This window comes from Marmota flaviventris, chromosome X (genome assembly GCF_047511675.1).
Source record: "Marmota flaviventris isolate mMarFla1 chromosome X, mMarFla1.hap1, whole genome shotgun sequence".
NCBI lineage: Eukaryota > Metazoa > Chordata > Mammalia > Rodentia > Sciuridae > Marmota > Marmota flaviventris.
In genome coordinates this window covers 3,731,112-3,755,881 of record NC_092518.1, presented here as the reverse complement: position 1 = coordinate 3,755,881, position 24,770 = coordinate 3,731,112, and the positions used below count along the sequence as shown (strand labels likewise).

The 24,770-nt window shown below is 43.0% G+C and overlaps 1 long non-coding RNA gene across 1 annotated transcript in view; it reads right to left on the bottom strand.

Annotated features, from left to right (window-relative positions):
* LOC139703244 (uncharacterized) overlaps window positions 1–24,770 on the bottom strand; it is a 49,509-nt gene that overhangs the window by 8,365 nt on the left and 16,374 nt on the right. Inside the window, exon 2 of the long non-coding RNA XR_011705643.1 lies at window positions 23,651–23,737. This is a non-coding gene — a long non-coding RNA (uncharacterized lncRNA). The remainder of the gene's footprint in view (window positions 1–23,650; window positions 23,738–24,770) is intronic.

Here is a 24,770-nt window from a genome sequence, read left to right as displayed (position 1 = left end):
CACCTCTCCTAATGTAATAATTTCACCTTTAAACATTATTGTATGGTCTCACCTGTGAGTTCTGGGGGCCACCATATATCTAAAACATAACAGAAGGCAAACTTGCATAGACAGTGTCAATGAATAATGAGGACAGACCATACATACTTTCTGCCTTATAACCTATGGAACCACAATGCTTAACATGAGAGTTACCTACAGACCACCTTATTTTTATTTTTATTTTTTTGGTAGCATTCTTTCTGTTGAAGTTTGAAATCCAAATAAATCATATAAGCCTGGTATAAAAGTGGATTTCCCTTATTTGATGTTCTTCCCTGATTGCACAAGATGATCTTCTAACTACACCGTGGAATGTGGGAGTTCATGGCTTTCAGATTCTAGAATTCGAGCTGTGTGCACGGTTCTTACTTAAAACCACCTCCATCCCATTCCCCAGGTCCTCTCACAGAACCAACCAACAGGAAGTATCTCACATCACCCCAAGTTCCGTGCCCCCGTGAGCTCTGCACTGCGTGAACACGCCTGATGTGTAACAGCTGGCACTGAAGTGACTACTTCATCACAGACTGTAAATCGTCCAGTTAGTGTTTCAAATGTCCCCTTTCCCGCTGGGAATCATGTTGTAGAATAGCCCCCTGGAGGTGATTAATCTCTGCTATATGTGAAACCACAGTATGGAGGGGTGAAGCCCCCACATCTGTTCAGATGCATGATTTAAAGGGATCCACACCCAACGCTGCCACTCACACCAGCATCCACGTGGGAGGTCTTTTGGAGCACTTTCAACACATTTTTGCCCCATAACTCATCCCACTGTGGAGTTCTAGGACGACTGTGCTTAATCCTCCCCGAGGTCGGATCATGTAAAAAATGAAGCAAAATTAGACCTTAATCTGTGTCAACACCAACTAAATGAAGTTTTCATCATACTTGGTTTTGGGCTTTGGCAGAGCATCGGGGTGATGTAGCCCAGAGCTCACACATGTCTGCCAGCTCTGGCTTGCTGGGTCTATTAACTCTTGTGTCCCAAGGCATTCCCATGGATCCAGAGGTCTCAGAAACTGCCTGAGGACTCACATCCTCCTCCACGAACCCAAGATGCTGGGTGACATAAACAGGGTGACCCAGGGGACACGGCCACCCAATTCTTTCATCCTCTTTTCTGTGAACTCTCCAAAAGAAGCATTCGGCATAAGCGTCAGGTATTGTCTCACACTGATTAAAATGTCAAGGTACCAGAAGTGCTTCCTGCCTTCTATCTGACATTATCCAAAGTGTCCCACCCTCTTGGCCTTCCATACTCTGGATGGAAATGTACGTTAGCTATCACATGTGTCCTCTGCCAACATTTTAATCAGTACAGACACATCTCCATTTTTCCAACAGGAGAACTGACTTAAGGATCATGACCTTGGACCACCATTCAGATAGAAAAAAAAATAGTGTTTCTCTGTTGATGCTGCCTCTGGCACCAAAGAATGGGTATATTTGGCTTGTGTCGCGTTGAAGTTGACTAATTGCGATCAACTTCATGTTGCTCGGGTGCTAGAACAAGTTACAAGTTGGAGTGAGCAAAAAGTGGAGTGGGGAGTGGTGACTGCCCTCTCTGTAAACTCATCCGATAAACCAAGTTTTGTTGTTATTGCTACAGGATAGATTTTCCTATGTGACAAATCGCCCTAGAACAAAACAGCAAAGAACAAGCATCTCTCATCTCATAGGAGTCCTGGGAGTTGGGGGTGTGGGATCCGCTTGGTTGGATGGTTCTGGGTCATGCCTCTCCACTCCCCTGATGATTGGTTTCCTTCAGAGCGCGTAAGGAGGGAGAGAGAGAGACAGATGGACGGAAGACCACACATTGATGGAAGAAGGAAGGGAAACTTAGATGACCCCAAACAAAGACAGAAGCCACAGTCTTTTTATAACCTCGTCTTGGAAATGACATTCTCTACTTCCTTGGTGGTTGGGTTCCCTCTGAGTCAATACTGTGTGTGTGTGTGTGTGTGTGTGTGTGTGTGTGTGTGTGTGTGTGTGAGAGAGAGAGAGAGAGAGAGAGAGAGAGGAGACAGAGGAACAGATCAAACACAGAAGTAGGAGTATTTTATAACCTAATCTTGGGAATGGCTTGCTATCACCTGTGCCATATTCTGTCTGTTATAAGGAAGTTTCTGAGTCTAGTCCTCAATTAAAAGGAGGAAATTATACAAGAGTGTAAATACCAGGAAGTCAGGAATCTTTAGGGGCATCTTAAAGGCTGCCTAACACGGAAGGACCTTGGATCTGAACTCTTAAAAACAAAACTCCGGTAGCTATTACATGTGTCCTCTGCCAACGTTTTAATCAATACAGACACATATTTTAAATACAGATATTTTAAATCTGAGAAATAAATGACAATGCTCGGATCAGCTTCAGAGTATTTCTTAAGGAGATTAGGCTAAATGACTCATTTAATAAGTGCTCAGTAAACTTTAATGGCTCGGGAGGCTGAGGCAGGAGGATCGCGAGTTCAAAGCCAGCCTCAGCAACTTAACAAGGTGCTCAGCCACTCAGCGAGACCCTGTCTCTAAATAAAATACAAAATGGGGCTGGGGATGTGGCTCAGTGGTTGAGTGTCTCCATCTTTAACACATCCAATAGGCATGGTTGTGTGTGTAGGGCTACAGTTAGTTGGTTCACAGACGAAGGACCCCACTATTAGTTCATGCCTTCAGACCACGGTTTGGTTTTATTTCTTCCAACTTTACCCACGGTGTCGTGATTCTTGGGTTACGGGCCAACGGCAGTGATTCCCGCCTCTTGAGTGTCCTGTGGTCATAACCCAAGTGGTTTCAACAAGAGCGTGGAAGGAGATGGCTTGAATTAAACAATTCAACAAAACGAAATAATGTGTCTCCCCGTGGGTGGAAGAAATTCCCATCGAAGTGCACAAGGAGATGGGAAGAACATGGGCTCAGCCTGGTCCGTGGGGTGAGTCACCGGTGCAAGGGAGCTTAGCCCCTGGACTTCCCTGGGAAATTCTAGAGGTCAGTGGGTGCTAGTGATATGGGTCCAGAGGACTGGTTAAGAAGGAAGGGAGACCACGCATTGATGGAAGAAGGAAGGCAGAGTTGGATGACCCCATGCCTGGGGAGACACTGAATTTCTGAATTTCCCTTTTGGTAGACATGTATTGGCTTCCCAGAATATTCTGGAAAATTCATCTCAAAATTAACTCAGACCCTGTGTGATCTAGAAGGAGTCTGATACCCACTAACCTAAGGCTATTATATTTTAGGAATCATTAGAGTACATTGGCACAAAATTACATTCTTTTTTAAAAAAACGATATTTTTAATTGTAGATGGTCACAATACCTTTATTTTATTTATTTTATTTTTATGTGGTGCTAAGGATTGAACCCAGCACCTCACACATACTAGCACCCTACCACTGAGCCACAACGCCAACCCCCAAATCACTTTCTTGTCAAGTACAGATACTGATAAGATGTTTTCTTACTTAATTTTACCAGCTCTAGATGCAAGTCTATTTCTCAACAATTTGCAGTACAATTCTAACAAATTCCTAAAAAATCATCACATACACTAAAATGTCCACCCTGACACAGAAAATTTGAGATCTTGCTTTCTTTTCAATCTGAAGTTCCAGTGGTGGAATATTATATTTATATTACATTAATATTTTTTAACTTTTCTAAATTAAATAAGCTTACTAGGTATACAGTCATAAGACTCAAAAGCAAAATTGTAACTTTTGATTTTAAGAACTTCAGTTTTAACAATTCAAATTTGTTTCCATTTTAAAAGTTGATCTAAACATACTTTAATTGGAGAAGCCTCAATCCTCCAATATTTAAATAAATACCTCCGTCTTTAGTTTGAATACTATTTTTTAATGTACTATTTTGTTAACGATAGGTTAACCAGCAAGATTTTTTCCTTTATTTCTTTATCTCCTTCCTTCTTTCTTTGTAAACCTCAAAGTTTAAACTCTTGACAGTTTTCACACACACACACACACACACACACACACACACACACATTGTGCTAATAAATCTCTGGATAAATCTGTCTTTGTTTTTTAAAAAAAAAAATGGCTCAGCCACCTGGACCTTCGGTTTCTTCATCATTTGTGGTTAAGAAATTGACCTGTATTACTTGGTCTTGACATCGGAACCTTTACTGACTTTCAGAGGTCATTCAAGCGACACTCCTGTAAAAACAGACTTGTTGACTCCTAAGTTGATCACACGACTGACTTTTCATTTCAGACAATAAAAAAGTAGCATCTATTTTTTTGAGTCTTTTATATTTGTCTTTATCAAGAGATTGTATATTAAATGAGGCAGAAAAATATTTTTTTTTTGTTTTGTTTTCTAAGGAACAAATAAGCCTTCAGATTTAGCTTCTTAGGTGGGGTGTATCCACAGATTCCTTCACCAGTGTGTTATTTTTAATTTGAAATGCCAGGCACAGGTGGCAGAGCCTCTTCTGTCTCGGACGCTTGGTTTTGTCCTAGCCTTGAGTCATTTTTGGACTGTAGCTGGTGGAGTGGTTGCCCCTCTCTCATTCTCCGCATTGATGACGTTTGCTGTTTGCGTTTATATCTGAGTTCTCTGTTACCTGTTTTGCAGGCTGATGCCTGTCAGATGGTGATAGGAGACCATTTCTAAGCATCATATATGATTTTCATTCACACCCAGACTGGGCCCTGGATATAGATGCAAAGTACATCATATAAAAACAGTCCTGCAAGGTAGAAAATTATGGGGCATACGATAAAATGAAAACATTGATAGGAGACCAAACCACAGACATGATAAAACATTTTTTTCATTGTATTAAGTACACAGAATGTGACCTGAAGTTTTACAAGTCAATTCTATTGCAGGAAGTCCAAAATAGTAAAAAATTCAAGCTTTTCAGATATTCCACGTCAGGAACCACACTGAACTTAAGATCTGTCATATAGTTCATGCATAATAATTATTGGCCTTCCTCCTGTTTTGTTACAAACCAGGAATAAAAATTGTGTGTGTGTATGACTGTAATACATATCTATCTTGTGACGTCTAACACGATTCTTGCAAGAAACACAGTGTCCAAAAAAAAAACCCCTTTTTTTTCCATATCCTTGGATCTTGACTGCGATAATTTGGAGAAACAAACAAAACCACATTTAAATGAAGTCATGGTGTATACAGTTCCCTGAGAGATGTGAAACATCCCGGTAATTTGCTTGCCAGACTCGAAAGGGGAGATTTGTTTTCTCATGGTGTAAGTATGCAAGCGTCCAGTGTTTGTTTTATTCATAACTAAAATGATTCAGGGCACTCAATATCAATCTACGAAGCAGTATATTTTGTTTAATAGGAATATCTGCCTAAGGACATAGTTCATCTTATGGGAGGCATCTTGTGATGTTGAAACAATTCCAAGGTAAAACAAATGTTCCTGAATGCACGCACTTACGTAACAGAGCTGTTTATATCTCAATGCCTGAGAAAAATAATCCTTTAGGAAAAATTAAAGCTATACATCTTTTAGGTTTGAGGTTTGCTGAAGAGTCTAAAGTTGGCTGTTGCGCATTTGCTAAGGTTACATGTAGTTTTCAAATATTCTGAGAAAGGAGGAAAATTGATTTTATTTCCTGAAATAATTGTATCATATGATAGCAACAAACATTTTCTATTTTATCACAGATAAGACTCAGGGTTTTTCAGGGTTCACAAATAAATCATGAGCCCATAAATTTAGAGAAATATTAAAGTTAATCTCTTTCCATTCCTCTAATTTCAAGGACCTGTGACTTCTTGGAATTTCTTCCTCTTTTTGCTTTATTTTATTTCTCTCTCTCTCTCTATTTATTTATTGTTTTGAGTTGTGTTGCTTAAACCTAATCCCCAGTAAAGAGATACAGAACGTGGGCTTGGGAGCCTGGGGATCCCTGTTAGGTATGTGCTATTCTTAGCTCTGCTTTTGAAGGGGTCATGGGCTGCAGACTTGCCCAGCCCTCCGACCTGCCCTCACTGTATCCAAGCCATTCTTTTCCACACTTCTGGTTTGTACAGGAATCTCAGGAACGTGAAGCATGTCCCAAATGCTAATTATAGGTGGGTGTGTGAAGCCAGGGTGAAGCTCGAGGAAGGTCAACATTGGCTGCCTTGATCCTGATGTTCAGTGAGGTGTGCACCTGCAAACCCCTGCTGGTCCTCCCAGGGCCCTTGGTCACTGGAGGGTCCCTCTCGGACGTCTTCATGGGCTAGAACCATGTGATTTCTGGTTTTCCCTCGAGAAAAGAGTAATGACAAAGTCTTATCTGAGCACCGTCTACGGTGCTAGATGACTGTAAAATATTACTTAGAATTGAGATGTCAAATAGCTGTTAAGGTTATAGGTCAAGTCGAGGGGACATTCTGCCCCAGTACCATGTGCTTCTTCAGAATTAAGTAGCCGGGAACCACATAATTCACAAACTGACATATTTCTGTCAATTAATACAGAGGTAGATAGTCGAGCTTTCTTAATGTCCCTGAGTAAGGGACCCATCAGGAGCAAACTACAAATCCTAAACAAAGAGAACAGAATGAGGATGGATGAAAATATTTGAGAACAAAGTCAACCTGTACTAGACATCGTAAAGAAGACACCTTGACTTTTGGGAGGTCTCCGTAGGCAGAATGGGTCCCTTATTGACTAAATAGTCTTTAAGTAACATTCCAAGAAATGATGCACAGAAGAGGTGGACCTGGTTCTAACCTGGATGGAGTTTGAGCCCTGTGCAAGCAACGCAGAGTATGAAACCCTCGCTTTTCTCTATATTTAGTTCCAATCCTTAAAGGGACTCTAGAGCTGATTCTCCTTTTCAAGGTCACCACCTGCTGTCAGCACCGTGTCAGACAGTGGACAGTAGGCATGTCTTCCAAACAGTCTTCACCCCACCGTCTCAATTCCAAAGCCTCTGCTCCCAGGACCACAGGGTCCTCCTCGGATTCCCAGTTTGTGACCACAAAGCTGCATCTCTCAAGGTCATCTGGGAATGGGAAGTCCCAATCCCACCGAGAGGCAAACACCTTGCTGTGGGTGGGCACAGAAGCTGCTAACAAGCCTTCTTCTATAAGTTTGCACATTGTAATGTCTTTATAAGGCTAAATTTCCACCCCACGGAGATGTAGCATCCCCACCTGCCATTGTCAACCACACAGCGTAGGAGAAGCAAGGTATCAAAGTGAGCATGCTCAGGAGTGTGCCTGCCTCTGCCTGGGATTGCTGAGTCTTCTCAGCGTGAATATGCATGAGTTTCCTGATAAAATCCCCTTGTGTCCTTCATCTGGAGAGACTTGCTGACAGTAATAAACCTCTCAAGACCACTGTTGGCATTCCAAGGTGGAAAAACATGGATGGGTCAGTCTCAAATTTCTGCATTTGTTCTGGGCTAAAACTGTGGTCTAACTCTTGCTTTTCAGCTCTTTACCTTTGGAAATAACCTGCTCACACGGGGACATAGTGGAATTGAAACAGTTAAACATCTCCATTACTATGTATTTTATATTCCCACGAAGGAGTGCAACATCCTCCTAAGATATCTGCATCTGAGAAAGTCCTAGCTGCGACTCCACCAGTTCCGGTAATGGACGGGTCAGGACTGGGTCCTAACTTCTCAGACTTCTCCTCAGTCCAGTCTTGGAACTGCTTTCCATAAAGGGAAGGGTTAACCACTGAGGACACTGTCAGGAAACGCTCCTGTGGCCTCAGATGAAGGGAGTTCCAGTGGGTGGACCTGGGACTCAAAGAGCGAGCCCTTCCATGTGTGAGCGTGGGGTCCAGAGGGTCAGCTGGGTTGTCGGGAGAAACATTCGCGGGGGACAGACATGAAAGATGGCACTGGATACATCCGGCCAGCCTGTGTAAACTATGTGCTGAGAGGTCTCTCTCCCTCCTCATCCCCAGAGGCCTTGGGTTCCAGTCTGAAGTATTCCGATTCCTTTTGGGGGGGTCATTCAAGAAAATGCAGAAATGATCGAAATGTACATATAAAGTGATGGGGGTGGGGGGGAGGAGACAGGGGAAGTCACTGGTCCAAGGTACAAAACTCTCATAGACGAGAGGATAAATCTTGAGAAGTGATGCAGAGCAGGGTGGCCACAGCGAATAGCCATGCACCGTGTGTTTCAAGACAAGAGAATGTACTTCAAGAGACTCGGTACCCCAAAGGGTGAGTCAGCAGGCGATGGATACGTTCACGTACCTGATGTGATCATCCGAGAGCGAGTACACGTATCCAAACATGATATGGTCCCCGTAAAGGCACACAGTGATGATTTGTCAAAGAAAAGCAATATTCATTAAAAATAATAAAAAAGCAAAACTAAAATAAAAATCACAAATCCAAGAAGTAATAAAGCCTCGCCCTGCTTGGGGCGGGGGGGTGCCCCCTTAAGGGTGCGTCCCCTGTGGGGCTCCCTGTTGGCCACTTTATGGACTGGCCTCTGAGTCTCTCCACCCGCTGTTGTCTCAACCCATCATTCTTTCGCTGCCCTGCAAAACAAGTGACATCCATCTGCCGCCATTTCCTAGGCTTTTGAAAGAAATCCTGAGCAGCGTCTTTTGTATCAAGGACACTCTGACAATTTACTAGAAGCGTGTTTTGTCTTTTCTTTTTTTTCATGCTAGGAATATGGAGGGGAAATGAAAGATTATCTGATTGACATTGATATTGCGCCATACAGTGGGGGAAAAAAAATCACAGTGACCAATTGCATCCACTCCTCAACAAGCACAGTATTTGTGGGTTATTTTCCTTGATGGCTTATTCGATATTGAGCGGTGGAAGAATTTTGTAGTTTGTTTTAATAAACTACTCCCATCATTCTGCCTAAGGAAATAAGAGTTACGACTCGATAGAAGTATGGAGATATCCAAAGAAAAAAATTCTCATATAAATTTGATGAAAGCCGGGCATCTCGAGGTGCATGCCTGTCATCCCAGCAGCTCTGGAGGCTGAGGCAGGAGGATCGCGAGTTCAAAGCCAGCCTCAGCAAAAGTGCTAAGCAACTCAGTGAGACCCTGTCTCTAAATAAAATACAAAATAGGGCTGGGGAGGGCTCAGTAGTGGAGTGCCCTTGAGTGTTTGAATCAACAATGTTAGTTTAAGTCTCAAGCCATCAAAAGCTCTTGCAAATGGACCTCTCTACCACTTTGTTTTCCAACATTTTTATAAAACAACACCCCTGGAAGGGGAAGGAGGGAAGATGGATAAATTTCATTTCATTTTGATTCTCAAGAAAAATATACCCAGGGCATTTTACTAAATTCTACTAGTTGCACCAACTCCTACATAAAAGAAAGGCATTTCAAAACTAACCAAGACCCCATCCTTGAAGGTGGGATCTTGCAGGAGATGGTCTCTAGGAAACAGAGATTATTGGTCTTTATGAAGTGTTGGAGCTCAGGGATATTAAGGTAAGGATTGCTTTCCTAGCTGAGCATTAAAAGTTATATCAAGCCTGTGCATGCTGAGGACCTGCTCATGGGTGACTATGTAGGTAGAATCTGAAATTGGCGTTCCATATCTGTTATAAAACAAAAACAGGGGTTTTGAATTGCAAATGTTGGTGCAGAGTTCTGGTTCACAGGAGGAGTGTTCAAAGTACTTGCAAGCTTGGGTCTAAAAATATGCAGAAAAGTCTAGACTTGTTCTGTTTACTTTAGTTTTTGCTCTTGCAAAAGTTTTATTATTATTTTTTTTCTTCTCTTCCTTTCTTTCTCTTTTCTTCACCTTAAAAGAAACTGACTGGCTGGCATGTTCATCAAAGCAATTTACTGAGAAGGCACTTTGACAGATTGCATTAAGAATGTTGACTTGCGGAAACAAAGGGGTGCTTTGTAATGTACGTAAATTATATGCTTTAAAAAAAAACCCGGCAGAATATTTCAGTGAGACTCTGTCTAGGCAGAGCAGAGCGGAGTTTTGACTATTTTTCATTTTAGCACTTCAAAGGTTTTTCTTAGGATCCCATGGTTGACAAAGCCTAAATAGAACAGATAGCACTGTGCATTACGGTTTTCCATTTGCATTGATTGAAATTAGATTTAAGTAGACACGAATTTTTTAAGTGTTAACCGTGAAGCAAAGACTCTGTTGAATATTCTGTGGTATACAAAGGTGGACTAAATACTGTCAGGGGAAGGGAGAGAGGGAAGCTCTCCACAGATTAGGGGACCCTGGAAAACAATGTGCCCCAAAGTACATGATTTCAAAGACGCACTTGGCTGATGAAATATCTTACTTAAATCCAATTTGGTTTTGGTCCTGTGGATGGAACCCAGGTGTTTTCGTTAGCTTCTGCATTTTGATGACCCAAATACCAGATAAGAACAACTTAGAGGAGAAAAAGGTTATGTTTGCTCAGGGTTTCAAAGGTCTCAGTTCACGGTTGGCCAAGTCCATGACTCTGAGCTCAAGGTGAGGCAGAACATCATGGCGGTAGGGTGTGGCAGAGGAGAGCAGTTCAGGACATGGCACCAGGAAGCAGAGAGACACAGAGAGAGAGAGAGAGTGTTCCACTCACCAGGAACAAAGTATAAACCACAAAGGCAGCAACCCCAGTAACCTACGTCCTCCAGCCACTGAGTTAATCCATTCAAGTGGATTAATCCACTGTTAGGTTACAACTCTCAAAACCTAATCATTTCGCCTCTGAACTTTCTTGTCTCACACATGAGCTTTTGGGGGACAACTCGGATGCCAACCAGAACACCAGTACATGGTCTAGCAGTGAGATGCACCCCCTTCCCCTAAAACCAAATTTTGATCTGTCTCTATGCTTCTTGAAAGAGGGAGATTAAAAGAGGTCAGCCTCAAGGAGGAAGGGAAGTCCCTGAGAGTCCAACAGGGAGAGCAAAGGTAATGCTTTAGGTATGTGAGGTGCCTGGTGTGATTTAGGGACAAGGTGGGAGAATTAGCAGCATTAGTACTTCATTAAAGCTATGAAGTCGTGATAAGAAAATGTGCTGACAGCCTCAGCAATGGTGTGGTGGGGTGTCTCCAGATAGTTCTTTCATAATTCATGAAAACCCAGAAAGGTTATGAGTGATGATAATGAATTAGTAGCTTCAGTGGAAGACACCAAATAAATAAATGAAGACATACACATACCCATAAATAAATGTAATTACTGGAAAACTTTTACCCAGGAAATAACACAAGATGTTGACAGAAATCAAAGCGCTAAAATGAGAAATACATCATGTTTACAGTGTGGCGGGCTCAGCATTTTTAAGTTCCCCTTCTCCCCTGTGTGATTAATGGGTTCAGTGCTAGCCCTATCAATATTTCATGGGGACCTCTGTGGGAATGCAAAAGTTGACATGTAAAATGTAGATGGAGGGTCAAAGGGCATAGATCATCGAGGCAGTTTTGAAGAAAACCAATGGTCCCGGACTTGGTTGATCACATGTCAAGATTTTTAGTGAAGCTACCATCATTGAAACACTCGTAGAGAAGAAAAATGTGGAAAAACAGAAGCTAGAAGCTAGGAAATGTCCTATGTACGGGCGACCTACAGCTCTCTCTCTCTCTCTCAAAATCCACAGTGGATTGGTTCCAGGACCCCCACAGGTATCCAAATCCTCAGATGTTCAGGTCCTGTCTGTAAAAGGGTGTAGTACTTGCACACGACTTACACACATCCTCCGGCATACTTTAAGTCATCAGATGATCTAAGTACCTAATACAAAATGAATTCCTAATACAAGGTCAATGCCAATGGAGATGCTATGCAAATTACTGTCAGAGTGCGTGATTTAGGGAATAATAAGAAAAACTCGGCCCATGTTCCGTGGAGACACTAATTTTTTTTTTCCGAATATTTTGATTCACATTGATTGATTCTCTAGATGTGAGACTCAGGCGTACACAGCTCTGACGCTATTTGTGAAAAGGTGTCCAACAGTCAATGAAATAGGCGATAGTAGCTCAAATGGTGTCAGTGTTTTAAAAATAAATCTTCACTTCTACCTGAAATCAACTAATAGGAAAAGGGTCATAGCTCATCTGTCAAATGTAGGTGGTGAAACGTGTAGAAAAAAAAAAAATAAGAGAATACGTATAAATTTGGGGTATACGATATTTTTAAAAAATACAAGATCAAAATCACTAGCCATGAAAGAAAAACAATGAATAAATTGGTTTTCATTAAAATTAAAAAATTTTGTTCAGCAGCAGATAGCATAATGAGAATCAAAGGGGACAGGGGTGTCACTCAGAGGTGGAGCTTTTGCCTAGCATGCATGAGGCCCTGGGTTCAATCCTCAGCGCAGTAAGAACAAAAAAGAAAGAGTTATAATAGTCTCAAAAAGCCTGGAATACAGAGGACATAAAGAAATTCTCCAAATCAATACAAAAAAAAAAATACAACTCGCTTAGACATTTCCAAAAGACTTGAATGGACACTTTTTCCCAGGGAGGATTTCTGAATGGCCAATCAGCATATGAAAAGTTACTGCCCGCCATTACTCCTCAGGAAAACACCAATTAAAACCAGAATGGCTGACCACCACCCCGCCAGGGGCTTGAATGAATCTGCCAAAAGATTGACAGTCCCAAGAATTTGCATGTCTGTGGCGCCATGGAAATTCTCATAGAAGGCCGCTGGGAGAGCGAATGAGCACTGCCCCTGGGTCTTTAGTCGAATACACAGGTGGCCTGCTGTATCTATGGGCTCTGCCTTTGTGGGTTCAAACACCTGAGGATCAAAAATACTTGAAAAAACTGCTTTTGTTGTTGTTGTTATTCTCACTAAACATATACAGACATTTGTTCCTGTCATTATTCCCTAAAGAATCCAGGATAACAACTATTTAGTAGTGAGCTATAAGAAGTCGTGCAGAGATGATTTAAAGTACCCTAGAAGATGTGCCTGGGTCATGTACATTTTATGTAAAGGATTTGTCAGTCCCCTGGATTTTGGCTTCCACAGGGGGTCCTAGAACAAATCCCACATGGATATCAAAGGGTAACTGCAGATACATTTGAAATATTTCATTAAACTTCATACTTAAAGATTTGCATGAGTTAGGTACGCTATGCCTAAAACAGGATAATTAAAACAAAAAAAAAAAACAAACCTTGACTTTACCCCTTACCTAGAAAGCTAAATGTTCCATTTCAACAAAAACAAAAAGAAAGGAGAAAAATTAACTAATTCTGGTTCATGTATTTTTTTTTTCTTTTGCAGAATCTTGTTCACATGTACATTTTACGATGCATTTCAGCAACACAGTGGAGGAAAAATACATTTTCTTCACTTAAGTAAGGAAGGAAAAAAAAAAAAAAAAAAACCCGGAGGCCATTAAGATGCATAGCAAGGATTGGAAGCATAAAAATGAAACCATCTTCATTTAGAAAAACGATTGCCTTGATCATATTACATATTGCTATTTCAAAAGAGATGGTGCCCAATAGAATTGCACTGTACCTGACCATTTATAGCTCTCATTTCTTTTTAAATATATCTTATAGTTATCCCTGGAATGAAAATGGCCCTTCAGTACCATGCACAGAATCATTCACTGAATTTGCAAAGACGGGTAATTTTGATGGGAATAAATTCATAATAACAGTAATAACTTCTGAGTAGATAGGCGGATACTCACTTTAATATCTGCACCTTTCTCCATCGCAGGGTCTAAAGGCATCTATGAAAAGCTTTGCTGGACCATCTAAACGTTCACATTCTAAAGTGATTCAAGTTCAGCTCATTTAAGCACATAAGCATGATCTGAGGAGAAATCACATCATTGTCCGTTTTCTGGGGTCAGTAGTTTGGGGTACAAAATAATTTTGAATAAGCATATTCCACAAGGGTCTTGACATATGGAAATACCATCTTGTAATATCTCAACAAACTTAACTTGATACTTAAAGGAATGCACAGTAATGGTCCTTCCTTGGGTAGGCAATTCAGACCAGGTGGATCTGGGTCAAAATTCGCATGAGAAGCAGAACCAAGATTTGATCATGTGTCTTTCTGAGAACAAAATCCATGACCTTTACCTGTGCCCCTCAAATAACGTCAGGAGTCAGCATGGTCTGGCTGTCAAGGTCCATGGGCTGCAAAATTGCAGGAGAAGGGGTTTCTGCTCCAAGTGTGCCCCTCACTAGCTTGCACACACCTTGCACACACCCAGACCTGGTTCCTCATATACAAAGGCCAATGATAACGCTAACCTCCCTGGGTTACCTTGGGAATGACAAGTCTGTGGCACAATGATCTCACCTGTGAGAGTATCTGTCTACTCTTGCTGCTGTAACAAACTAGGTCATTCGTATGTCACAGAGATTTATTTCTCACAGTTCTCCAAGATGAACTTTTTTTAGATGTGTGGCAGCTTACCTGTGGTGGCCAGTAGCCCCCCTCTTCCCCACTGGGTCAACAGAAAATGTCTCCCCACATTGACAAATGTCCCGTGGGCAGCGGGGGCCTAGGTTCCTGAGAAAGAATCACACCTCAGAGAAATGCACCCCCAGGCTTAGAAGGATCTATTTTCATCAACCCAACAGAGTGGAGAGGCTCTGCTCTAAGCTCACTTGTGGCCACAGATGTGATGCTGGCTTTATTTGCTTCCAACTATTCTCCTGGTCATCCAGGATGATTCCACTCGGTTCTTACCTGCTCAAAGATGCCGCTGCAGACCCCTGAGTCCAAAACAGCCCCTCCCCACCTGTTACCACCTACCTTCTCACTCTGCTTAACTGTAGCATGCTTCACCACTGAAGGGGACATTGCTTTTCCATCCGTCCATCCATCCATCTTTCTTTCCATCCATCCATCCATCCATCCATCCATCCATCCATCCATCCATCCATCCTTCTTTCTTTCCATCCATCCATTCTTCTATCTATCTTTCTTTCCATCCATCCATCCATCCATCCTTCTTTCTTTCCATCCATCCATTCTTCTATCTATCTTTCTTTCTTTCCATCCGTCCATCCACCCATGAATTCATCCATGCATTTACTTTTAAGATAGAGTCTCACTTTGTGACCTAGGCTGGCCTCAAAGTCACAATCCTCCTGCCTCAGCCTCCCAGGTCACTGGTATTATGGGAGTGTACACCAAGTCCAGTTGGATTCTTTTCCTCCTAGAAATTTGGTTTCCATCGGGAGAGGGGCTTTGTTCAATTTACCCTGGTGTCTGGGATGGGTTCTTCATAAACAATATCTGGGGAAATAATTGGGCTCAACAAAACAAAGCCTTATTTCAATTACTGGTAATTTTGAGGGGGGAAAAAAAACTCTCTTAGAACCAAAACAACACTGTGATCTATTCATAAGAATAGACCCAGCAAATGGAAGCCAAATCCAAAAACCCAGTAGAACTAGATGTGTGTGTGTGTGTGTGTGTGTGTTTCTATTTCTTAAAATGATCAATACAAGCTATTTCAGGCTGCCTTGCCTTAAATCCTGTATTCATTCCAGCAGTGCTTTTGTTCACAGAATGTCCTTAAATGTTATATCCATTAATTTCTCGAGCCCCTGGGGATATCTGAAATAGAGGTTAAGATCTCTGCGTAAAACTTTTCTATTGAGTGTTCCGTATGCCAAGTTAGGGAACTGTGCATAACTCCTACGGATTTCTGGGGGTCCTGGGTTGGAAAACCTCCATCAATTCCACGGCATCCACCATGGATTCATTCTTTCACCTGAATCCCTCTTTGGCTCCTGGGTTTATTGAGACTCCCATGGTGCCCTGGCCTCTGGCCAGCTGTGCATTAACTCCGGGTGAGCCCTGTGGGTACAGACAGGGAGAACTGGAGGCACGTGGCTTATCTGCAAGGCAGGAAAGGGGAGAGTGCGGGTTCACAATGGTGAGGGGGTGATGGGCGCGGACCAAGCTCCTGGGGCCATGTTGGCTTTGCAAAGACTTGACTTTTCTTTGAGAGAGACAGGAAGCCACCAGCAGGCTTTGAATAGGAATGACATTCTCTGGCTTCAGTCAGTCTCTGTCCGTGTTGTACAGCGTGCTCTGAATGCCGTTGTCCCCAAATTCCCAAATTCGAGACAGTCTGCAACATGGGGTGTAAACAACATCTCTTCCCAATGGTGATACGCCCTTGTGATTTCCAACCACACCAAACCAGGGGTGCTCTGTGGCCTCCTCCAAATGTGAAGAAGAGGAGGGGTGGAGGATCTCTCTGACATTTTAGAATTTGTGTGTGTATGGGGGGCGGGGGGAATGAGCCTTTAACGGAGATGCCATATTTTCTATGCATCATCGTTACAGATTTCCTTGTTTTGACCAGACAACTGGACATTCCAGGACCCTGACGCCCCTCTATTTTCCAATGTGCGTTCTGAGTGCACAAATTCCTTCATTGTGGCATGCAAGATGGAAAAGCTCGATATTGTCACAGCCTTGTTTATAAAATTTATAAAATTCACTCCCAATGTGCCAACAACACCCCAATCACCAAGCCATGAACTGCTCCGTCTCTGTTGTGTGGAAGAGATTTGAGTGATAAAATGGCATTATCAGAGACTTGGATTTATTTTTCCCCTGAAAATATAGGACCCTGACCTCCTACCTGCTGCTTTATGGAGTGCTGTGGAATCAATGGTGCGTTCCGCCGAGTTTCCTGAATGGTTTACGGACTTTCACAATTTCCTTTTTCTAATGGTAGCTTGGTACCCAACACGGCACTAAAGTCAGTCAAGCACGCTTTTATCAAACTCTTGGGCATAGCAGGGATTAGGCTAAATTGTTTCAAGCAATGAGAATAAGAGAGATCTTGGAGAAAAGACAATAAATCAAGGTTCAACACAGACATCACCCCCATCTCAAAAAAAAAAAAAAAAAAGAGTTTAGTGTAATCTGATTGTCTTGCAAGAGTTTTCTACAGATTTTTTTTGGAGGAAAAACATATTAATTTTTAAAAAAAAAAATAAACATCAGCCTTTTCTTACAGTTCTGCTGGTATAGTCCAGTATGGCCCATTAGCAGCCCTCACTGTATCTGAGAGAATTTTGGAGATTCTGGGCTTGATCACTCTGGCAAAATGATTCTCACGGTGCAAACTGGCGTGGCAGACGGCTGAACCAATACAAGGTTCCTCTGATGAAGCTGATTAAAAGCCGGATGTTTGGATGCACACTGCAAACGGCTAAGTGTTGGAATTGCATTGGGAGTGTAAAAGGTCTTGGGCTTGCTCTGCGTCCCACGAGACTCTGCCAGGACTTCTCCCGAGGTGGGTGGTGTTGATCGGAGCCTGGATGTGTGTAAGGCAGTACGTGCACGCACCTGCTCTTGGTGCCGTGTTGGAGAAGATGGCCACAGGTCCGACTTTAATCAAGCAGATGCTGCATAGGTTTGGGGTGTAAAAGCTCCTGCAGGGAACAGGGTACCCCTACAGTGGTCCTGCTCAAAGTGCTGTTTCAATCCATGCGCCTCCTGGACGTTAGCACCAGTACCGTCCAAAGTCACTTTTTGATAAAATGACAGTATAAAATCTACATAAACTCCAGACTGGGTAGACCGAAGGACAGTGAGAAGATACACATGGACGCGCCTAAGTGCAGGGGAACTATTTGACCCCACTAGCCTACATTTTTGTAAATCACTTCTTAGCTTCAGTCTGCTTTCTCTTCTTCAGTGGCTAATCTTTCACTTACAGCCTAGGCGGGTCCTGCCCAGAGTTTGTGGGGGCTCTTTATAAGGGAGGATATTTATTGGTATGAAGTGATTCTCTTTTTGATTCTTTCTTTGTCTTTTCCTTAAAGGCCAATTGTCTTTGCAGACCTGTTGCCTAGGGTCCCCGAACAGCTTGCTTGCAGGACGGATGAGCGTCTCTCAGCTCCGAGATCTTCCTCAGTGCATTTGGGCAAACAAATGGCACTCACGAGGCTCTTCAAAGTTCTTGAGGGGCGCCTACAATCATTCCTACTTTACTTTTGAAGCGACCCTTAAGAGAAGGGAAGGCAGGTACTGATCCAAAACCAAGCATCAATCAGGACAATGAAAGAGTCAGGCAGAGTTCTCCGAGCCACAGGAGGGGCACATTGGTCTTTGGACCTCTACTTTGGTCCAAAACTACTTTTTTGTTTATTTGGTACTGGGAATTGAGCCTAGTGGTGCTTAACCAATGTGCCACATCCCCAGACCTTTTTATATTTTATTTAGAGACAGGGTCTCACTAAATTGCTTAGGGCCTCACTAAGTTGCCGAGGCTGACCTCGAATTTGCAATCCTCCTGCTTCAGCCTCCCAAACGGCTGGCATTACAGGCATGTGCCCCCGTGCCTGACTTACAAACTACCTATTCTGATGTTAGATTTGTACGTTTATAAAGCTTGGCAGTTTCCGAATCTATTCTCTTCAAGCTTTGGTTGAATTACTCCTGCACCCAACAACCTGGGCAGATACAGAAATGCTGTGACGGACTGAATTATTTTCCCGGAAAATTGGTGATTTGAAGCTCTCCTCCCAATGTGACTGCATTTGGAGACAGGACCTTTGAGGAAGTCACAAGGTTAAATGAAGTCAAGGGTCAGGGCTCACCTGTTCGGATGGTCCTGGCTATCCTATAAGAAGAGGAAGAGGCACTGGCTATCTCCCACCATCTGAGGATACTGTGAGTGGGTAGCCATCTGCAGGCCAGGCAGAGTCCTCCTAGGAAACAGAACCCTCTCCCTAGAACTGTGAGGAAAGGGATTTCTGTTGACAGTCACTGTGTGATATTTTGCTACAAAAGCCTCATCAGATCAATACAAACATAACAGCACAATGTCAACAGCTGTTAACCAATTTTCTTTCTCATCTGCAAAAAAACCATACATTCATATGCATAAAACATATATCAGCGTTATCAGTTGTGACAGTCTGCTTTCCGTTACTGTAAGGGAATAACTGAGATCATCCATCTGTAGGGAGGAAAGGTTTGTTTTGGCTCTTGGCTTTGGAGGTTCTAGTCCATGGGCAGTTTGCCTGGTTGTCTGGGGGTTAAGTAGAGACAGCCCCCAGCAGAGGAAAACTGCTTGCCTGGTGCCCAGGGAGTGAAGGAAACTCGAAGAAGCCACCCGCCCAGTGATCTGCAGACTTCCACAAGTCCCACCTCCTAAAATCTCCACGACCTGCAAATAGCACCAGGGTCAGGAGGTGAAGCCTCGAACACCCGGACCTCTGAGGGATGCTGACCCAAACCATGGCGCTCTGGAACGTGTCCTGGTCTCCAAAGCCTTGCACACGTCGCCTGATTGTGAAAAGGGGGTTTGTGGGTGATGGGAAGGTCATACAATCCGCAGAATCACAAACAGACGCAGGGGATTCAGAGTCCGAGAAAGAGACAGGATTACCCAAGTGGAGGCTAGAAACACAGAGGGACGGGCCACACACCAAGCAAGCGTCTAGAACCTGGAGAAGGCGAGAAAATGAGCCCGCGTCCCCAGAGGGAACCCAGCCTCACCCACATATCAGTGTTATCTTAAGGAGGCGGATCTCTCACTTCTACAGAAATGCAAAAGAACACATGTGCTGGCTGGTGGGACTGAAAATGGGTGCAAACATGCTGGGAAGCAGGATGGAGATTCCTCAGGAAACTTGGAATGGAACCACCCTTGGACCCAGCTCTCCCACTCCTTGGCTCATTCCCAAAGGACTTAAAAACAACATACTACAGGGATGTGGCCACATCAATATTTATAGCAGCTCAGTTCACAACAGCCAAGCTATGGAACCAACCTAGGTGCCCTTCAACAGATGAATGGATGAAAAAATTGTGGTATATATATATACACAATGGAATATTACTCAGCCATGAAGAAAAATGAAATTATGGCATTGTTGGTAAATGTATGGAACTAGAGAATAGCATGCTAAGTGAAATAAGCCAATGCCCCCCAAAACAAAGGCCGAATGTTCCTCTGACTCACAATAATGGGTAGTGGGGAGAGAAGAATAGAAGTTCATTGGATTAGACAAAGGAGAATAAAGGGAAGGGTTAGGGTGGATGGGAATAGGAAAGACAGTAAAATGAATCGGACAGAACTTTCCTGTGCTCATATACGAATTCATAAAGAGTGTAACTCCACATCATGTACAACTACAAGAATAGGAAGTTATACTCCATGAATACATTATGTATCAAAATACACTCTACTTTCATGTATAACTAAAAAAATAAATAAATGCAATAAATGCAAATTTGCATTGGTTTAAGCAACTCAGTCTGTGATAAGCTATAAAGCGTCAGTAAGAAACGAACACATTCTTCTAAAGGGGAAGTGGCCCTATGGTGTCTCTCTAGAGAGAAACGCATCAGGGGTTTGTGAGTTCAAATAGAGGAATTCACAAGTCAACCTTCTACACAAGAACTCCTTCTAGAAGAGAACTCTTTGCCGTTTCCTGCCTGGGCCTCTTTGGTGATACTTATCGATGACATTTTGTCATTTATCGATGACATTCTATTTTAGCACCAAGGATTGAATCCAGGGGTGTTTAACCACTGAGTCACATCCACGACCCTTTTTAAATTTTTTTATTTAGAAACAGGGTCTTGCTGAGATGCTCAGGGACTCCCTAAGCTGCTGAGGCTGGCTTTGAGCTTGTGATCCTCCTGCCTCAGCCTCCTGAGTCGCTGGGATTACAGGCGTGTGCCACTGCGCCTCGCTAATGAGTGACATTTATTAGTGACACTTATTAGGGACATTTTGTTTTTCTGGAAGAGTCACTTATTTCTTGAGGAGGCACAGTGCTTTATCAGGGGGAGTGTTGAATACCCCAAGGGGGCTCCACACTCTAATGTCTGCTTTACTGAGTTTTCTAAGTGCATTTTAGAACAGTTAGAAACTGCCTAGTTGCCCCTTATTCATTTTAAAAGGCAACAGAAGCAAGTCATTATATTTTTTTAGAACAGAGATGTTTTTCATTGTAATCCTAAAATTGTCCCATATTTTGCTATGATTATAATGTTGACTTGTAAATGTATTTTCAATTGCTTTGAAGTCCTCTTTTACTATGATTTCTCGGTGTTATTTTAATGGTAGGTAAAGATGTAAGCGATTGGGGTTCCTCCTAAGACAGACCTACTAACGCAGAACTGGGAAGGAAAGGACATCCGGACCTGCAGGTCCAACAGTGTCCCCAGGAGATCTGCTGCAGGGATTTTTAAGAGGAGGACCTGTTCTCCTAGGGAACTGGTGATTGGCAGAGGTGAAAGGTGCCTTACACACACAGCTCCATGAAATCCCCAGACAACACCCTGGGTACCCCCCACTGGGGCGCACTCTCAGCGCATGCCCCCTTCCCGCGGGCACTGGGCATTTACGGATGTGTCCACAGGAATGGGGTGCACAAGCCTGGCCAGCAGACCGACCATCCCTCTAGGCACACAGGAGAGCGCTGGCATTTCTAATGAGCCAGCTTGGCTGGGCTACGGCATTCAGCTATTCAGACAGCAGCGTGGGTGCTGTCAGGAAGACGTGAAAGTGGAGGCCACCATCAGTTGGTTGTCCCAGATGGCCGGAGGGTTGAAAGGCATTGAAACGCAGAAGTGATAACTTGGAAACATCAAGGAGGAGAAATCTATGCCTCAGGAAACCAGCTTCAGGCTGAGTGGTGAGCTCCTCCTGCCCTTCCGGGGGCTTGCCTTGTGGATTTCAGGGTAGCATCTCTACCCGTCTCTACTAGATACATGGAAAGATATACAGACCCAGACAGAAAGGTGGTTCATAGACAGGACACAGTGGGAAAAAACCCCACTCAGGACATGAGAACAAGGAAGCAGAGAGACACTAAGTTCTGTTCATCGGGGACAGAAAATAAAATCCAAAGGCATATCCTCAGTGCCCACCTCCCTCGGCCACACCCTACCTGCCTACAGTTACCACTCAGTTGATCCGTTCAAGTGGATTAATCCATTCATCAGGTTACACTCAACATCTAATCATTTTCTTTTTAAAAGAGAGAGAGAGAATTTTTAATATTTATTTTTAGTTCTCGGCGGACACAACATCTTTGTTTGTACGTGGTGCTGAGGATCGAACCCGGGCCGCACGCATGCCAGGCAAGCGCGCTACCGCTTGAGCCACATCCCCAGCCCCAAGGAGGAGGACTACTTCTGAACCATCATGCACTTTAAAAATCGTAAGTAGAGCCTTGGTAAATCAAAGGCCAGAGCCGTGTCTACAGCTACGTTTGTCCCGAGGATGGTTTTCAAGAGACAGCAGACTAAATAAAGAAATTAAAGGAGATATCAAGCCACTCGTGGATGAATCAAGAAGACTTCAAACGATTGGTAGGTTTGGGAGCTGAGAGAATCTGAGAGCCCTGTAAGCACATGCCACGATTTCATGGTCACAAGTGCTACGCCACTAAGGCCTGAGGATATATTTGGGCTGACTCCGTCACTAATAACAGCGCACAGTGAAGAATGCAGGTGCTGTGAGGTCTATTCCAACAATTCTACCAGAGGCACTTCTTCTAGCACTTTATCGACTCTTGGCTGTCCGTGTGCCAGGGCTGTGGAAATCGAGGTCAGGAAGACGAATTCTGAGGCTCAGGCATTTAGACGGGGCTATAATTTAGCTAAGAGAAACCTAGACCCAGCCTGTTCCCATCTTCCTCAGCCCACATGCATCGGCAAAACCCAATCCTCCCGAGACCAGGGATATGTGATACGTCATCTTAGCAGCACAAATAAAACAGGGGACAATAAAAACACCTAGCATTTGAATTGAGGCTGCAGGACACAAAATACTTTCCAACGTGGACCCTGCCTCTTGGACCTCTGCTCCCAATTTCTACCTCACCCTGCAGCAACCTCTCTCTCTCTTGCTCTTTCTTGAGATTGCTTCTTACTGTCCACCCTACCCCCCAAGGTCCTCAGATTTATTTTATTAAATAAAATAAAAGACTAGTGCATTATTGCACTAGTCTTTACCTGTTCACATTCACTCATTTTTCCTTGGCGTAGACTTAGGAGTTGAACCGCAATGTCGATATCCATTCAGAGGACAATAGGGAAACGCGTGGCATGCTCATAGAATGGAGCACATGAATACTGGCCACAACCAGCCGGCCCAATGCACATGAGCAATAACACAGCTGCATCTCCAAAGCACCCCGTTGAAAAAGACAAGACAGGGACCCCAGCCTCCGAAATTTCATGGAAGAAAAAGTAGTCAGCCTGGCGAGGGTGACTGTTCCTTTTTCATTTCTCCCTGTTCTTCATGATTTAAAATAAGGCCTGATTAGCATTGGGACCCAAGAGGTGGTTTTTCCAAAGAGGTGACACAACTATCTTTAAATCTAGTTTGATAAGTTGAGAAACCATATGTCACTATTCACAGATCAAAAGAAAGCTACATGGGAGACTTTGGATTCCACTTTAATGGTGGCCCTAGCAGCCAGGACAGATGTTATGGGCTTCCATTCCACCCACTGGCCACGGGCACCATATTTGTGGTTTTTCCAATGTTTATATCAAGGAGGAAAAATCCTGCAGACATGACCTTCATTGTCATAACCACTTGCTTGTTAATTGATCTCCTTCTCGCTCTCTCCGTAGTGATACATAGAATTCGTCAACCTTCTTTCAACCTTATACAATATATATACAATATATTCTTTTGCTTCTAAGTTGATTACCTACCTTCTCTGCCGGCCACTGTGGAATATTACCAATGCTTTCTGGATTGTGACGTTCTCTGCCATGTTTCTCCTTTTCTCCACATAGTTCCTTAAGAGAAAAAAAAATACATATTTGCATATGATAAATGCTGATTTATTGATAAATGTATACATTATATTTATCTATTTTTTCAGGTGACTGCAATTCCATATGCTAATGCAAGAAATAATGCAGAGAGATCCCACATAAACTTCACCCAGTTTCCTGCAAGAGTGACTTTGGGGCAGAAAAGGTCACAACGAGGAAACCGATGTCCACCAACCTTATTTGTATTTCCCCAGTTTCGCATGGCCCCTCGTGCGTGTGTTTTCTGAGAATGTGCGTGTACTACTTCAATGCGATCCTATTGCACGCTCAGTCCTTCCTCCATAAGATTCGTGAGTTCACTTTAATGCACGTCTCTGAAATATTCACACTTGTTAATAAATTTTAGTTTCTAAAACGCACCGTTTTGACTGAAGTCTCTAAGATTTCCATGTGGGCCAAGTTTGCTCAAACTCTCAGGGAGCATAATTATCACTGGCACTCAGCATGGAATTCTTTTAAGATGGGAGAATTATTTTTAGACTCTGAAATTCTTGCCAATTAACCAGTCATCGTTTCTTGTGGAGAATACTGAGAAGGTTCATTGGAAGGTGGGGTGTGAGCTGTCCGTGATGAATCCCCACACCTCCATATCCTAAGCACTTCTGATTGGGATCCTCGTCTCCCTGCTGTAAAATTACATCATGGTCCAATTTTGGACTTTGAAATTACCAAAAAGAAAAAAAAGAAAAAAGAAAAGTAAATGTAAATAAATTTGTTGATAACTGTGGGCAAATGTTATTCAGAATATAGTGGAAGAGATTCCTCAAGTCTATGATTTTATTTTATTTCAAAGTTCCAAATTGGAAGGGGCAAGCCCTATGTATTAGTCAGCTTCCTGTCACTATAACAAAATGCCTGAGATAAGTTAACTTGTAGAGACCAAATGTTATAGGGTTCACAGTTCTGAAGGTTCCAATCCATGATCGAGCGGACCCACAGCTTTGGGCTTCTGATGAGGCACTACATCTTGGTGGATGCATGCGGCAGAACAAGA